The following is a 10,770-nucleotide window of genomic DNA, read 5'->3' on the forward strand; positions in this document are numbered from 1 at the left end:
ATCTAGAACAGCAGTAACTCAACTAACCAAGGACCAAAAGGCCTTTCAAAAAAATCCAATTTATGACACAGGGGAGTGACTGCAGCTGTGATTTGTGGAGGGGCACAGTGCTTTGAATAAACTTCCAGCATATCCCACTCCTATGAAAAGGAAGATCTTCCTCTTTCTGGATGCTACCACTGAGTGCAAGCCCCTCCATCCACCCTGAAATTCTTTCAGAGGAGGACTAGAATGCATTTGTGATTTACGTTAACAATGGAAGGAGGAGCTACTAACTCAAGACAGCCTCACTGATGAGCTTCCTATACCTTGCCAGTTGCATATGGACTCTGGTTTCCCTTCTGTAAAGTAGGTTGATTCTTTTTGCCCTTTCCTACTTCACAGGTGGCGGGGTGATGGTGGGGAGAGCAGCTAATGAATGCCTGCTATGTCCCAGACCCTATGCTAAGCTCTTAACACGCATTTATCTCACTTAATCCCCACAAAAACTTGTAAGAAAGATATTTGCATTATCCCCAGTTGATACTGGGGAAAAAAAAAAAAAAAACAAGGATCCTGAGAAGCCACATAATTTGCCTTTGGTCACACAGCTAACAAATGGCTATGATGAAAGAACATAAACTCAGAATCATCTGCTGATGCTAAAACCTGGCTTTTAACCTCTGTACCACATATCCTTGATGCAAATTTATAAGACCTCGAACTCATAACACAGAGAACAAACTGGTAATTGCCAGAGAGGTGGTGGGTGGGGGACCAGAGACATAGGTGAGAGCGATTTCTTTTTTAAAGATTTTATTTATTCATGAAACACAGAGAGAGAGAGGTAGACATAGGCAGAGGCTGAAGCAGGCTCCCTGTGGGGAGCCCAATGCAGAACACAATCCCAGGACCCAGGGATCACGATCTGAGCCTAAGGCAGACACTCAACCACTGAGCCACCCAGGTGTCCCAATGAGAGGGATTAAGAGGTATAAGCTTCCAGTTATAGAATATGTCCATCACAAGGACAGCAAGTACAACACAAAGAGTATAGTCAAAAATATGGTAATAACATCATATGGTGACAGATGGTGGCTATACTTATCGTAGTGAGCTTTAAGTCATGTATAGAATTGTCCAATCAATATTATACACCTGAAACATTGGATATCAACTATATTTCAATAATACATTTTTTAAATCATAGAAAATCACATTAAATATTCAAAAAGCTTGGATGAGACATTAGAAGAGTAATGAAAACACAGTTTCATGTTATTATCCTTTGGATGTAGTATTGAGCTCCAAAATAAACTTCATTTCCAAAACATTCTTTCCTACTTGTGGAGAAAAAAACAAAGGCTTTTAAAAAAAAAAATTGTTTTCAACCCACAGACCTTGCAGTGGTACTATACCAGCTCAGAGCACCCGAAGAGATATATAGAGACGAGTCACCTCCTTTTATAATTGAAGACACTGCAGCTAGGAGAGCAGAGGGTCATGGTAAAGCCACAGGGGATCCGGTCCAAGCCCGATTTTGCTAGGCCTCACTTAGTTCTCCCCTGGCCTCTTCTACAGAGCTTTAAACTCTGTTTTGATGGTTCTTGGAAGCCCTGAAAAATTTACCTGTTCCTCTCCCTCCCGGTCTCCCTCCCTGTCCCCCCTACCCCCCATCAACCACATCTTTGGGCCCTCGGTCATCTCAAGCTGTCTGTACTTGCTGGGCTGTCTGCTTCACAGAGCTCTGCAGTAAGGTGCAGGAAGGGCTGCAGGTGTGAGCTCTAATTATATGGTGAGAGACACCCCCAGACCCCAGCTATTCTCAGCTCACCACACTCCAGGTAGTCTCATCACTCTGCTGCAGAGTGGCTCCCCACATATGAAGACAACAGCAACTGATGTCTGCAGAATGAATCTCCAGCCTTTGCATAGATTCGGTAGCAAAGCACTAAGATATATAACTGAACAAAATAATGAGCTCTATGGAAATATAGCTGATGAAAGCCCCATTCTTTAACATTTCAGCTAGACCCAAATGGAAAAATCCTCTATGGAACACTCCACTCAAGCTTTTGCCAATCCCTTTTGGATGAAACTGCTCTAGATAAGGTCACTGCTACATTTAATAGATCAATGGGCAAATTTTCAGTTCTCTTCCACTTGAATATCAGTGACATTTGACACAACTGAAGAAGGATCAGTGCCCAGATAATGATTTCACATATCTGAGAGATTCATCAATGCCCTGGTGACAAATTTTTGGTAGTTAACACCAAAGGAGACCAGCATTTTTTGTAGCTGTTGAATATATATTTGTGTTCAAGTTAACTGTGTATAGGTTCCTCTGTGAAATAAGTTCAGTTCTTCTCAATTTAGCTTTTTTTTTTTTAAGATTTTAAGTAATCTCTACATCCAACATGGGCCTCGAACTCACCACTCTAAGATCAAGAGTCAAATGCTCTACCAACTGAGCCAGCCAGATGTCCCTCAACTTAGCTTTTTTACTGTCTTTTGGAAGTACTAAATCTCTCAAATTGCATAAATCTGTTAGAAATCTGTTAACCCTAAGAAGATATATTATTATCAACTGCTGTCCACATCCTTGCAACTTGGGGATGCATCAGGAATTGCATAGGCTCCTGGTTAAGGCCACAGATTTTACTGAAGCCTTCTGGAACCTCACTGCCCAGGCTCAAATTTGGCTCTAATGCTTACCAGCTTAGAGAGCAAGAGAAATATAAAATGTTCAAGGCTATCAGGAGCAGTTGCATAAGATTCTCACTGCATAAAAATGCTCAGCCAAGGGAAGAGTAGCCTCCATCTTGTCCATGCTCCTCTCACCAAGCCCTGTGTCCAGTTGCAAGGTTATTTCTGCCTGAAAGAAGGGCCTTTGCTTGCAGGGGTGTGTGCCCAAGAAATGTGTCTTTTCAGAGGAAATGATTTTTTTTCTAGTTTGCACGAAGTTGCCTAATGACTGGGTTCTCTAACTGCAACTCTGAAATTGGGTCTTTGTCTTCAATATAATTGGTCGTGAGATCAGTTAGATACAGAACCCTAACACCTAGAACACTGCCTGGCACAGAGCACTCAATAAATATCTGTTGAGTGAATGAAAATAAAAGTCTGAGAACAAGATGTAAGTGCTGAATGTTGTGGAATATAGCAGTATTTCTCAAAGTGTGATCCAGGAGCCCTGGAGCTTTCCAAGACTCTCTTCAGGAACCAGAAGGTCCAAACTATTTTTATAATAATACTAAAGCCTTACTTGCCTATTTCTCTCCTTTTCTACAATGTTCAGAGTTCACTGATACGGTTTCAGATTCCACATTGCAACTAACTTTTAAGAAATTATAACATCCATTTTTAGAGTACTACTAAAAAAACTATCCACAATTATCTAGAACGGCCTTTAAAGTACTTCTCTTTGTTCTAACTACATACATGTGTGAAGCTGAATTTTCTCCATAAATTGCATTCAAAGCCACACATTGCAAATTGCACCTGATTGAATACAGAAGCAGATATGAGATCCAGGTAAGTTAGACATTAAAGCAATTTTCAAAAACATAAAACAATGGTACCTTGCTCACTAAAATTTTTTATTTAGGAAAATAGAGTGATTTTTCATTTAAGAATGTGTCATGATGTTAACATTTGATGTATTACTATTATTACTTCAAATGAATTAATAGACAAATATTTTGTCATTTATCCATTATAATTTTAATTTGGTTAATATTAATAGCTACTACCACTCATATCAACAAAAACTCTTTAGGTTTTCTAATGATTTTTAAGAGTGTAAAGTGGTCCCAAGACCAGAAAGTTTGAGAACTGCAGAAATGAAGCAAACTAGATGATCAGATCAGTTGAGGAACTTTGTAAAAATACAGATTTTGGACCCCATCCCCCTAGGTTCTGATTCAGCTGAGCTGGGATAGAGCTCTACGAATCTGTGTTTTGTAAGAACCCCCCCAGCAATTGTGATCATCAGTTACTGGTAGAAATAATACACACAATAGAAGTTTGGGGAGTTACAGTCCTTTAGTAGGCCTGTGCAACAGTTGTCAGAAAAGGCTTCAGTTATCCAGCAAACATTTATCCAGTATACACCAAGTTCCAGGCAACGTTGTGAATGTTGGCCAGACACAGCCCCTGTCCTAAAGAAACTTACCAACCAGTGGGAAAGACAGACAGGGCAGGCAAGAGTCACAGCACACAGTCATGGGGTTCATGATGGGGGATATGGGGTGCTCTGGGAACACAGAGGTAAGGCGCCCCACTTCAGAGAGCTGACCTTGCAGAATGGGAAGGTTCTGGAAAACTGAAGGGAAATGGTAACAAGGACCTGGATTATGAGCAATGATCTGGAGACAGATGGTGATGATGCCCATGTGGTGGGCAGTACATTGACCAGCCTGGCTGGCAGGCAGGGCCAGCTAAAGAGCAAAGCAAGATAAGATCAGAGAGGCTGGGTGGGCCAGACAATGGAGAAGGTTAACCTCAATTTGCTGCTTGGAGTCTGGTGGAGGCATGATGTAAGAAAGGCTTTAAGATTACAACTTTGGTGACATCGTGGAGGGTGAGGGGCTGCAGAATGGGATGGCTGCTAGTGAACAATTAGAATAATGTGATTCTGAGGCCATCCAACCCAGGCAGGAAAATAAGCAACAGTGTTCATGACCATGGTCTAACAAAAATTAGATAATTCACTGAAAATCAAACAGTAGGATAATATAAGTTCAAGAAACCCTCTCTGAACGTTCTCTGCCCTTTATGTTTGGATTTCATGAATATTGTTATAACAATGGCTCTTGAAATTTTAAAGTTATGGACTTTTTTTAATATTTCATTTATTTATTCATGAGAGACACAGACATAGAGAGAGAGAGAGAGAGAGGCAGAGACACAGGCAGAGGCAGAAGCAGGCTCCATGCAGGGAGCCAGACACGGGACTCGATCCCTGGTCTCCAGGATCAGGCCCTTGGCTGAAGGCAGTGCTAAACCGCTGAGCCACTTGGGCTGCCCAAGTTATGGACTTTTTTATGCAAATCTGATGAAAACTTTAGATATTTTCTCCGGGGGGGTGGGGAATGAAATAAAGCAAAAAATTATGTGACTAAGCAAAATTTTCTTCACATATTTCTTTACCTTCTTGTTTTCTCTTGTTTCTAATAGTAAGTATCATTACTTACTTAGCAAGAGAGAAAAAAGAGGGACCCCTGGGTGGCTCAGTGGGTTAAGCATCTGCCTTCGGCTCAGATCATGATCCCAGGGTCCTGGGATGGAGCTTTGTGATGGGCTTTCTGCTCCACGAGGAGCCTGCTTCTCCCTCTCCCTCAGCCGCTTCCCCTCCTCCTGCCCCCTCTGTCAAATACGTAAATAAATAAATCTTAAAAAAAAGGGGGGGGGAGGAGAAAAACAAAAGAATACTTTTAGCAGAATAAGGCACCAGAGTCTTCTTTTAAGAGGTAATAGCAGCAGCAGAGAGGCTGGGGGTAGAGATTCTACTTTAAAGGCCAGGAAGCCTCTTCCTGGGGACCCCAAAGGAGGCAGCATTGGGGGAAACAGGGGCTGAGTCCAAGCACAGTGGAAGAGGAGGGGCTCATGAGGTCCAGCAGGACTTGACTGATGCCTCGATAGAAAAAGTGCAAGGCTGTACTTGATAAGTAGGAGTGATTGCCTAATAATACGGCTTTCTTTCTAGAAATGTGCTATACCTTTATGCCCACCAGACATCGTAGCCATAACCAAGTGCAGGTTTTACCTTTCACTGAGCTCCTTATGAGCCCTCATCTTCCACAGCTTTTGGACCTAGTCTTCCCCCAATCAGGGTTGCTTGTCACAATTGTGAAGGCTGTTCACTGAACAACGCTCTAGGCAAAGAGGACATGGGAGACTGAAACCTAGCCTGTGCTGGGCTTGCCCGGGTTCTGTGGGTTGGCATGGGGCCATGTGCACCCAGAGCAGGAGCCATGTTCTAATTGTCACAAAGATGTCCTGCAGGGTATCAGAGCTCTCTGTGTTCCCTGCCTCCTCCCCTTGCCTTTACCACAGGGGCCATGGCAGAGAACTGTTAGTTTGTAAGTCTCCACAACACAATGTGAGCTGGAAGGGTTGACCAGACTCCCATCTCCCTTCCTCCCTCTCCTTACTCTGCTCCTCCACCCCTCCCCTCCCCCTACTCCAGCACCTCTTACACATGGACTCTAAGAAAATAGATTGAGGTAGAAAGAGAAAAATGACTCACTACATGACAAGTGTGCTTCTTCTACCAAGAGCAGAAAGAAGAAAATGGACCCAGACAGAAGATAGCAGCCACCCCCCTCCCCTTGGCCCAAGCCTTCGAGCTAAGAGAAAAGTTGTAAAAAAAGGGCAGCCCATAAATGGTACCTGAGTAACAGCCACAGACTCGAAACCACAGGAGAGCTCTGTGTTCTCCCACTGCTGTGGGGTGAACGGGCTTGGCTGCCTTCCAGATCACACACCTGCTGCACCCCAACTCTGGGCTAAGTCTTTCAGCTGGAATCAGCCCCCAGTTCAATCTACTTAATTCCCTCCCCCTCTACCTTAAGAGGAGCTTTGAAAGTGTGGGAAATGCCAATGTTCCCCACATGCAAGCACAGCTGACTCACCCACTTCAGGCTGCCCCCTCTACCTCCCAGGCAACTAGGCTCCTATTGCACAGACAGTCCCTTTCCTGGGGCCCATGATGGATCTGCTCCTCTAGTCTTGTTCCTGTGAGAGCATGCTAAGGCCCAGAGCTTGATTTGGAGGCAAGTAGTAACCTGGTCCTGCAAGGCTTTTACTTCAAGCCATGGCCAAGCGTCCATAGGCATCATCATAATAATGGTGAATGTTTATGGTGCACTTATTAGGTACCAAGTCCTTTCTAGTGCATATCTCACCAAATTTAAGGCCACATCCTGAGGAATGTGTAAATCCTCAGAAATACTGTAAAGTTTGTGCAGGGTCACCAGCTCCCACACGCTCCACAAACCCAGTCAAAATGACCTCCACTTTCCTCTTTAGAAACGGACATCTGTCAAACTCTATTGTAGCCTTTCTTCAAGGAAAGTGGCCTGGAGGAGTCTATTTCAAAAATCCACCCTTGATAAAAATGGCCAGCTAACCATTATTAGACTAGACACAGAAAGAAAAGAATGGTCAAAAGTCAACTAGACGTTATCTGATGGTCGACTGGGGATGGGGTGGAGGTGTGAGGGTGACTGGTTTCTCAGAACAAGTCAATTCCATTAGAATTCCATTAGAACCCCATCAGAAAATTGCAAAAGTATCTTATCAGGAGTACTGATTTTCTTCCCAGGAGGAGGCTCTGAATTACATCACACACAGAGAGGGTCTGTCCCAGACCATGTCTGGGACAATTTTTCTTTCAATGTTCTTATGGTGAACATCACATTATATTGATGTAGTATATAACTGCTGCAATCTAATTATGTAATAATAACACATAATCATGGTGTCACAGTCATCCTGGGAAAGCATCAACCTGTATGCCTGACTTATAACAGGTGCTTACTAAGTGTTTATTCACTAAGTGAATAAGTGAATGAATGAACTTTCCCAAACAGACAAGAAATGAGTGAACTAGATCAACACTGCTCAAAGTGTCATCCAAAGACCAGGCAGGGTAGGTCTGCAAACTCTTACTAGATTATGGCAAGATAAGCACAGAAATCAAGAGGACATATTCAAAGTTTTTAGCAATTGGATAATGTCTGTTGAATCTAATAATAAAACAATGGGACTTTCATTTTATATGACCCTTTTTGTTTCATTTTTTCCTACTAATTCTTTGTCTTTTCTTTTTCCAAGAACTCGATATGCTTTTAAACAGTGTTGGTCTGCATGAGATTGGAAATTTAAAAAAAGAAAAGATCTTTTACTACAGCAGTTTAATCAGACAATCACAGACAGACCCCTTGGAAAGGCCAGATGACTCTCTCATGTGAGAAATTTCATTCTGAAAAAAATACCCTGGCAGAGAAAGAGATCCTGAGTCAGCCATACACAAACCTCCAGCCAATGAGCTCTAACAGCAGCCTTATCTAAGATGACTAGTCATTTTTTGAAGGGGAGAGAAATAAAAGTGTCCATGCCACCTCCTCATCTACAGCTTCTCAGAGTCATGGTGTAGCTTGGAGGTTCGGCAGCTCTCATGAGCTCCTCCCTCTCCTGTCCCCAAACTTCAGAACGAACCAGGGAGAATCAGAGACATTAGCATCAAAGCAGAGTAAAATCCGAGGCTCTGTGTTGTGGCAGGATAGGGGTTTTCTACCCCCATCCCCCCACCTTCTTACCTTTCTCCCCAGTCCTCCTCCCAGCCCTTCCTGGGAGGAAGTCTGGTAAGATGGAAGAAAATGAACAGGAGAGCCTAACAATGCACACAAGTCTTGTCTGACAAGTGTCAATAGCAACAAAAGAAAAATGTGTTTGTTTCACAGCTGATGTATTCTGAAGGGCTTAAGCCTCCTTCAGGGAGCTTCTGCATGGGAAGGGCAAAGAAGATAGGAAAAAAGGTGATGGTGGGGGTGTGGACAGAAGGGGATATGTGGGCAGAAAAGACCACAGAAAGAAGACTGAATGGATGGCTGTCAAAGCCTGAGATGTACTTATAGGTGACTCACTAGGAAACTAAAGAAATCTCTGAACTTCACATCTGTCATGCCAAGATTTTTCTTTTTGGTTCTGGTTGTTCTCATAGGCCCTCCCAGTATGTGACCAAGGGGCTAGAGTGTGGAAGCAAATAGGGGGAACCACTGTTGGGAATGTGGTGGTCAGCAGCCAGGGCTGGAGCCAGATTGCCAGGACTGAATCCTGATTCTCACACATACTCACTGTCTGACCTTGGGTAAGGTTCCTTATCTGTAAAATAGAGATCATAACAGTCAGTACCTTTCTCTTGGGTGCTTACAAGTGAATGAATTAATGTATGTAAAGCATATCAGGCTAGATATATCTGTGGTCGTTACTACAGCATGGAGCAAGGCCACACGCAGACACACACACACTCTGGCATTTCCAGTACAAAGTTCAATAGACACCAATGGATGTGATGAACAAGCATGTGGTTATAGATTCCTCAGAAAAATCTGGAATACTTACCACACTGCCTTTATACACGACAGCATAGGAGTATGTGTATGCATTAATATGCTGATACTGAAAGCTGTTCACAAGACAGTAAGTAAAAAAAAAAAAAAAAAGGCAGTTGGAAATCAGATGATGCTAAGCAATCCTATTTTTGTAAAAATCCACACATGAGTATATGAAAAATTCTGGAAGGAGGGGCACCTGGGTGGCTCAGTTACTTAATCGGCTGTGTTTGGCTCAGGACATGATCCCAGAGTCCTGGGATCCAGCCCCACATCAGGCTCCTTGCTCAGCAGAAAGCCTGCTTCTCCCTCTCCCTCTGCTGTTCCCCCTGCTTGTGCTCTCTCTGTCAAATAAATAAATAAAATCTGAAAGAAGAAAAAAAAGAAGAAAGAAAGAAAGAAGAAAGAAAGAAAGAAAGAAAGAAAGAAAGAAAGAAAGAAAGAAAGAAAGAAAGAAAGAAAGAAAGAAAGAAAGAAAGAAAGAGAAAGAAAGAAGAAAGAAAGGAAAAGAAAAATTCTGGAAGGATAAATCCAAAAAAGTGATATAATACTGATTATCAGAGTGATTTTTATTATTGTCTTTTTGCTTTGCTGTTTCTTTCTAAACTTTTCAACAGTAAGGATACATTTATATGATGGGGGAACAGATATACAGAGAGATCTATGTAAAGACTTTATTTCCTTTATGATTCCTTTAACCTGCCCCAACCAGGCTGGCTTGCAGATATCCCTGCTGAGCATTTGGGGGGGCAATTGGGACAGATCCTTCAGGTCCCCCCAGGATTCTTCAAGTCCTGACCATGAGTTGTTCCAGGCCCATAGCTCTGGCTGTTGAGCTTGTTAGTAATGGGCAACGCAGAGCCGCCGTCTGGCTGTTGTGTCCTGTGTCTTCCTGCTTCTCTACTGTTTCTGGTTTCATGTGGGGGCCTCTGTCTCTGACATTTTCTTTTTCTTTTTAATCACCTGCCAATGCCCCTGACATTTTAAGTAAAGGGTAAACCTCTAAATGTCCATCACTCCAACCTGAAACAGATAGACACAGAGTCCATAGCTCAAAGGTAGAGGCTGAAAGGTCAGAAGCCTGAGAGAAGAGGGAGGAGCACCCAGAACCGAGTACTCAAGTCCTAGTGTAGTAGCTTTGCCTACAACCAGCTGCGTGTCCTTGGGCAACTAGGAGACTCGGTCTCCTTATCTGTAAAGTGATGAGGTTGAGCTCAATCCTTCCTGACATCCGTTCTAACTCCAAAAGTGTGAGTCTGGTAACATAAGAATAATAATAACACATAACATAATATAGTACAAACATTACATAAATAGGGGTGCCTGGGTGGCTCAGTGGTTGAGCGTCTGCCTTTGGCACAGGTCATCATCCCGGGGTCCTGGGATCGAGTCTCGAATTGGGCTCCTCACAGGGAGCCTGTTTCTCCCTCTGCCTATGTCTCTGCCTCTCTCTGTGTGTCTCCTATGAATAAATAAATAAATAAAATTTATTTATTATCTCATATACAGATAAGGAGGCATGGAGAGGTTTTTATATTTTTTAAGATTGTATTTATTTATTTTAAAGAGAGAGAGCATGGGATGCCTGGGTAGGTTAGTGGTTGGGCATCTGCTTTTGGATCAGGTCATGATCCTGGGGTCCTGGGATCGAGTCTCACATCGGGCTCCC

This window comes from Canis lupus, chromosome 3 (genome assembly GCF_011100685.1).
Source record: "Canis lupus familiaris isolate Mischka breed German Shepherd chromosome 3, alternate assembly UU_Cfam_GSD_1.0, whole genome shotgun sequence".
Taxonomy (NCBI): Eukaryota; Metazoa; Chordata; class Mammalia; order Carnivora; family Canidae; genus Canis; species Canis lupus.